Source organism: Dermochelys coriacea, chromosome 13 (assembly GCF_009764565.3).
Source record: "Dermochelys coriacea isolate rDerCor1 chromosome 13, rDerCor1.pri.v4, whole genome shotgun sequence".
In the NCBI taxonomy this organism is placed as follows: Eukaryota; Metazoa; Chordata; order Testudines; family Dermochelyidae; genus Dermochelys; species Dermochelys coriacea.
The window spans coordinates 3,746,244-3,752,243 of NC_050080.1; the positions used below are offsets into that span (position 1 = coordinate 3,746,244).

A 6,000-nucleotide genomic window follows, 5' to 3' on the forward strand; every position below is an offset into this window, starting at 1 on the left:
TGTTCATTCCCTCTGGGGCACCTGGCATTGGCCACTGTCAGAAGACAGGATACTGGGCTAGTTGTCCTTTGGTCTGACCCTGTATGGCCATTCTTATGTTCTTAGACACCATGGTCGCATTATAAAAATCAGATGCGGTGCTCTACTGGTAATTTGTCTCTCTCCTGTTAACTCAGTAAGCCTTCTGGAGGCATTTCTTTGCAATTTGGCAACTGAAATTGATTTCAAAGATAAGTTCTCATCATGGGTTTGCATATTTTGCACACACACCCCGTTCACACCTGCAAACATGTTAGAACACACAAATGAGGCAGCCATGCTTACAACGGGCTAATTTGTGTACACAAGTGACCATGTGTGCGCAAGTATACGTTTGTGTGCATAATTTCACAGGTGCCATTTCAGTGGCCATGTTTGAACATGTGATCCTCAGCATTCTAGACTTTGTCATATTGTCTCCAGGATTCACGCCCGCTTTGTTCAAACAAAAATATACTTTGCCCATCTGTAGCATAGGTCATGTGACTATGCCAAACACAAATACCCTGTCAGGTAAGTCAGCATTACCCCATTTTACACACAAACAAGCCAAGGCACAGCGAGATCAAATGATTTGCCCAAGGATACAAAATCAGAGAAAGAACACTCAGAATCTTGCATCCCAGCCCCCAAGTTCCAAGCAGTTTGGTTGTAGTATGATTTTGTTTAGTCTACCTGTCCTGAGGGTCAATGTCTAGCCTCTTGTCTCATGCTACCTTGTCCTGCTTGGTGGCTATTCTGGGTCTGTATCGGCCAGCTCTCCCCCCCCCCCGCCCCAGAAGAGAAGATCTCCCCTGTTTGTGGAAAGGCTGTGGGGAAGGAACAGCAGCTCTATCAGGTTTCAGAGTTGCAGCCGTGTTAGTCTGTATTCGCAAAAAGAAAAGGAGTACTTGTGGCACCTTAGAGACTAACAAATTTATTAGAGCATAAGCTTTTGTGAGCTACAGCTCACTTCAAGCTTATGCTCTAATAAATTTGTTAGTCTCTAAGGTGCCACAAGTACTCCTTTTCTTTCAGCTCTATCAGGAAATCTCCACACAATCTCAGCTACATCTGCAGATCAGTAAGCAGGGCCAATGCTGCTCCCTCGTGGTTATAGGGAAAGCTGCAGCATTAAGAAGCAGACAAGATAAGAGCAGGGTCCCATGTGGAATGTCTTAGACAGTCTCTTGTTGGATGGGTTGAAAATCCTGCAGTGCGCTAAACTGACCAGGGATAGTTTATTCCCTTAGGGACATCCCTAGGGGTCCATGTGCTCTCATCAGGGAGTACCCATGAAAAATCCTGTAACAGTGAACAATGCATTTGATTTAGTAAGACTTGGCAATCTAATCAGAGGTATATGATGACCCTATCTTGGATGGGGGCACACGGTACACTGCCTTATCTGGAAAGGGCTATGCAGCCTAAAAAGGTTGCAAACCACAGCCGTAGAGGCTGGGAAAGGGCACACTCACCCATGGTGGGCCCCTCACGGCTAGATATGGTGAAGCAGGCTCTCTCCTCTCTAGCGCCTCCAGCTGATGGGTGCTCCAGTGCTGCAATGGTCTCTCTTCCCATTATCAAGTCCACCCTTTCCAGGGCAACGAGTCTAACAAATGGAAGTCCAAGGTCCTTACATTAGGTCTCCAGCCCAACAATGAGTCCTGTGTCCTTGCACCTCTTGGTGCAGGGCTTTCCAATGTCTGAAGCCCCCGATGTAAGGGGCCAAGGACCACATCCTCCAGTGGCTAGCAGAGGAGCCTGAGCCCTCCCACTACACAGGGGTCCAGCCCAGGAACACTGCAATGAGCAGGCCAGGGCCGTCTATTCAGACCTGCCCCTGCTACCTCCCTGGGTTTCTTCCTATCATGGCCTTTGCCCAGGCCTTCCCCCCACAACCTCCCCTGGGATCCCCTGACAAATCCAAACCAGCTTTCATCCCCCTCAGGCTTGGCCTTTCATGCCCCTTCTGTTTCCCTCACTGTTCCCCTTCCAGTGCTCTCTGCCTGAGAATCTGGAGCCTGCCCCTTTCATCGGGGCTTTATCATTCTGCTCCACTCCCAGGGGCTGCTTCATCTCTCCCCCACCAGCTGTCTGTATTCAGTGAAGGATCCAGCGCTGCCTTGCTTTGCACTAACCACAGGGGTCCTGCCCCAGCTGGGGCTCATCAGTAAGTCTGACCCGCCATCTAGGTGCAGCCCAATTTGTTCATTGGGCCCCTGAGGGCCACATTAACCCTTTCAGAGCCAGTGTGGGGCCCACACCCTCTCCCAAAAAATAACTGGAGCCATCAGTTCTTCTCTGGCCCCTCGGGCTGGATGAGACCAGCCCCCCAGTATCCTCCCTCGTGTTCTCACGGCCTCAGCTTTGAACCAGGGCTCCCTACTGGATTGAAAGCTGCCACAGGTGCTCCTACATCCCTGAAGAACCAGCTACTGTCACTCTCCTCCCCTGGACCCCTCAAACCGAAATCTCAGAAGCAGCCAGTTACTGCCACCCTCTTTCTCTAGGCCATTCCTGAGCCTCAGTTCCAAGTATCCAGCCATTATTCCCCTCCATATCTTGTGGGCGCTAGTGGAATGAATTGGGCCTTGGACACTGAGTTCCTCTGGGGAATGCATGGCAGGGCAACTGCTCTGTTGCTCCTCAGATCATGTCAGGCCCCAGGATGTCCAGTACGGAGTTCTTTGTGTTCAGGCCTTGAGTTAACTAACCCAAGTCAGTGTTGCAGATGCTGCCACACCAGCCCTAGAAAGGTTCACCCCAGTGGGCATGTCCCCATCCCAGAAACAACACTAGGTAGTTTCCAGAGACCCCGGAGGCTGAACTCACCCATTCTCCGGGCTAGGGGAGGTCACCTCTTTTCCAGGCGGAGATGGACGGGTAGCCTGGAGTGGGGAAGTTTGCATTGGCACCACACTGTGGAAAAACAGAAACTTCCATTCTCCAGTTCCCTCTAAGCAGCACTAAGTTCCCTCAGGGAAAGAACTCTTTTTGAAGGTGCAAGGGCCTGATCCCATTAGGTGCTGCACACCCTTGACTCCACCTGTTTTCAGATGCCTGGCCTCTGGCAGGATTGAGCCGGCATGGTGCTATGAGGGGCCACTCAGACCATCGTGCTTGGACAGCCCCAGAAAGCGTGGCTGGGATGAAACCCAGCAGCTGTTTGGGACGAGATCTCCAGGTCGGCATTTATGTAACATCGCAAATGAGCCAACTCCAAAGTGCAGCAGTGAGTGGGTAAGAGCTGGTGACCGCACAGAGCTGAAAAGCTTTTAAAATCATTAGCACAGAGAGCTTGGTGTCAGTCAGTCACCTGGAGAGATGGCTCACGCTGGAGTTGCTCTCCTGAGACATTCCATTTCATATGCAAAGAGGGCTGCTAAACTCCATGAAGACTTCAACTCTCTACTGCTGCCAAAAACCCACCTCTTTTCTCCTGGGGACCAGGGCAACTATCAGATCTGTGTCTAGCTTGCAGGCTGCATGAGGCAGTTGGGAGCAGGAAGGTGGTGGTAGCTGAGGGACAGGCAAAGCACTGCACGGGGAGGCTGAGGAATCAGCTACTCAGTTACAAGGGAGAGCAAGAGGACACCCAGAGCACTGCTAGGGGGTGCGGTGCCAGAGGTCAGGGAGGTATAGACAGCATCTGGGCTAGCAGCCCATGTTCTAACCTATCGTCCCCACTGGTTCAGCCCAGGGATCCAAAAGGAGACATAGATTCTGGCTGTGGGCTCCCACACTGACCTCATTGCCGCAGCTCAGCCACACAACGAGCAAGTGTTCTCCAGAACGCGAGGCTCTGACGTTGCACTGTAAGGCTGGAGCACTGTCATTCCACTCACATCACGGCTGGGGCTTGAGTCCATACTGTTTTGAGGAGCCCTCCAGTCCCCACAGCAGAGTCCACACCCAGAGGACTGGCTGAGCGAGTGAGCAGGGTGACAGCAAGGCTTGTTTTATGGCACGGGGAAGCTCATCTCGGCTCATTCCCAGGCTGATAAATAGCCATGGCTGAGCCAGAGTCAGTTTTGGAGAAGGCAGAGATAAACAGGCTAACGCCCACGCACTCCCCGTTAGCAGAGAGATGACTCAGCCTAGGCTGCAGGAGGAGCTGGAAATGAGATTTAGACTCTGCTAAATCTTTCATGTTGACAAGTGTGGGGTGTGGGGGCCCTCCACTTTCTGCCCTTTGCATTGGACTATCAGGAACGCTGGCTGGAGACTCTGGACCGGAGGCCACAGACTCACCAAGACAGGAGTAGCGCATAGGCCAGATGGAACTTGAACAAGGGTTTCTTTTTCCCACCTATCTCCTCTCACTGCCCCATCGCTTCTGGGATGACTCTATAGAGATGGACCACGTCCAGAGGTGAAAGTAAGCCGCTACGCCCCAGTACGGCGTACCGGTAAGAGCCGGTGTGCCGTACCAGGACCGGCTTTCCGAGAGGGCAATTTAAAGCCCCGGGGTAGCGGCAGTGGGGCTGTGGCAGGGATTTAAAGGGCCCTTGAGCTCCAGCTGCCACTAACCCCCCCCCCCAGGGCCCTTTAAATCCCAGCCTGAGTTCTACTGCCCGAGCCCTGGGGTAGCAGCGGGGCTCCAGCTGCCGCTATTGCTCCGGGGCCCTTTAAATCCCCGCCTGAGCCCTGCTGCCCAAGCCCTGGGGTAGTGGCAGTGGCGGGGCTCTGGCAGGGATTTAAAAGGCCCTGGAGCTCCAGCCCCCGCGACCCTCCTGGGGCCCTTTAAATCCCCGCCTGAGCCCTGCTGCCCAAGCCCTGGGGTAGCGGCGGCGGGGCTCTGGTGGGGATTTAAAGGGCCGGGGCGGTAGCAGCGGCTGGAGTCCCAAGTCCTTTAAATCCCTGCCTGAGCCCTGCTGCCCAAGCCCTGGGGTAGGGGTGGGGGGGCTCTGGCGGGGATTTAAAGAGCCCTGGAGCTCCAGCCACCGCTACTGCCCCAGCCCTTTAAATCCCCGCCGGAGCCCTGCTGCCAAAGCCCTGGGGTAGTAGCAGTGGGGCTCCGGCGGGCGTTTAAAGGGCCGGGGCAGCTGGAGCCCTGGGGTCCTTTAAATCCCCGATGGAGCCCAGCCACCGCTACCCCAGGGCTTGGGCAGCAGGGCTCAGGCGGGGATTTAAAGGGCTCGGGGCTCCAACAGCTGCTACCACAGCGGAGCCCCAGGCCCTTTAAAGCTCTGCCAGAGCCCAGAGCCCTGGGGTAGCGGTGGCAGCCCCCAGGGCTCCTCAGTGATTTAAAGGGCCCGGGGCTCCGCTGCAGTAGTGGCAGCTGGAGCCCTGAGCCCTTTAAATCGCCCCCGAGCCCCAGGACTTCCAGCTGCCTCTGCAGCTGGTAGCTCGGGGGTGATTTAAAGGGCCCCGGGCTTCCAGTCACCACTACTGCAGCTGGAGCCCGGGCCATTTAATCAAGATTTAAAGGGCTCTTCCGGTTGAGGCCACACCCCCTGCTCAGGACTCCGGTGTACCGGTAAGTCCTCTAACTTACTTTCATCCCAACCACGTCAGAGGTATCCACCACCTGCCTCAAACCTACTCTGATCTCTGATCTCGGCGCTGAATACAGATGGAGGACGGAGCAGCTACCAGTTATTCAGTTGTCTATAAATCACGTCACACTATTGTAAGAAGCTTGTCATTTTTCCAGAGCCAGCTTCCCACCACTGGCATCTCTGTTGGGACTGGTGGATGCCCATCAGCAGTGGAGGGCGCCCACAGCCACACCCAGCCCACCTGTTTTCAGCAGAAATCACTGCAGGGAAGGCCTAAGAGGTACTGGATTCAGAGAACTCCCAGCCCCTCCAGCCTCAGCATTTCCCATCAGCAACTGGCACCAAATGGATGGGGCGAGGAGGAAGAGTAACTATCTTCAGAAACCTGGCTTCAGATTGGCATGGAGACAGCAGACGATGTCCCCTCTCTAGTGTATTTTTTAGCTTTGCACCCTATGGCTCAGCTTGCAGTGTTCTG

At 54.3% G+C, this 6,000-nt stretch overlaps 1 long non-coding RNA gene across 1 annotated transcript; it reads right to left on the minus strand.

Annotated features, from left to right (window-relative positions):
* Window positions 1-1,293: 1,293 nt before the first annotated feature.
* On the minus strand, window positions 1,294-4,371 carry LOC122456428. Its single transcript, XR_006275352.1, has 3 exons — window positions 3,769-4,371; window positions 2,854-2,940; window positions 1,294-1,630 (listed from the first exon to the last, which is right to left on the minus strand). It is a non-coding gene; the product is annotated as an uncharacterized LOC122456428 (long non-coding RNA).
* Between the last annotated feature and the right edge of the window lie 1,629 nt (window positions 4,372-6,000).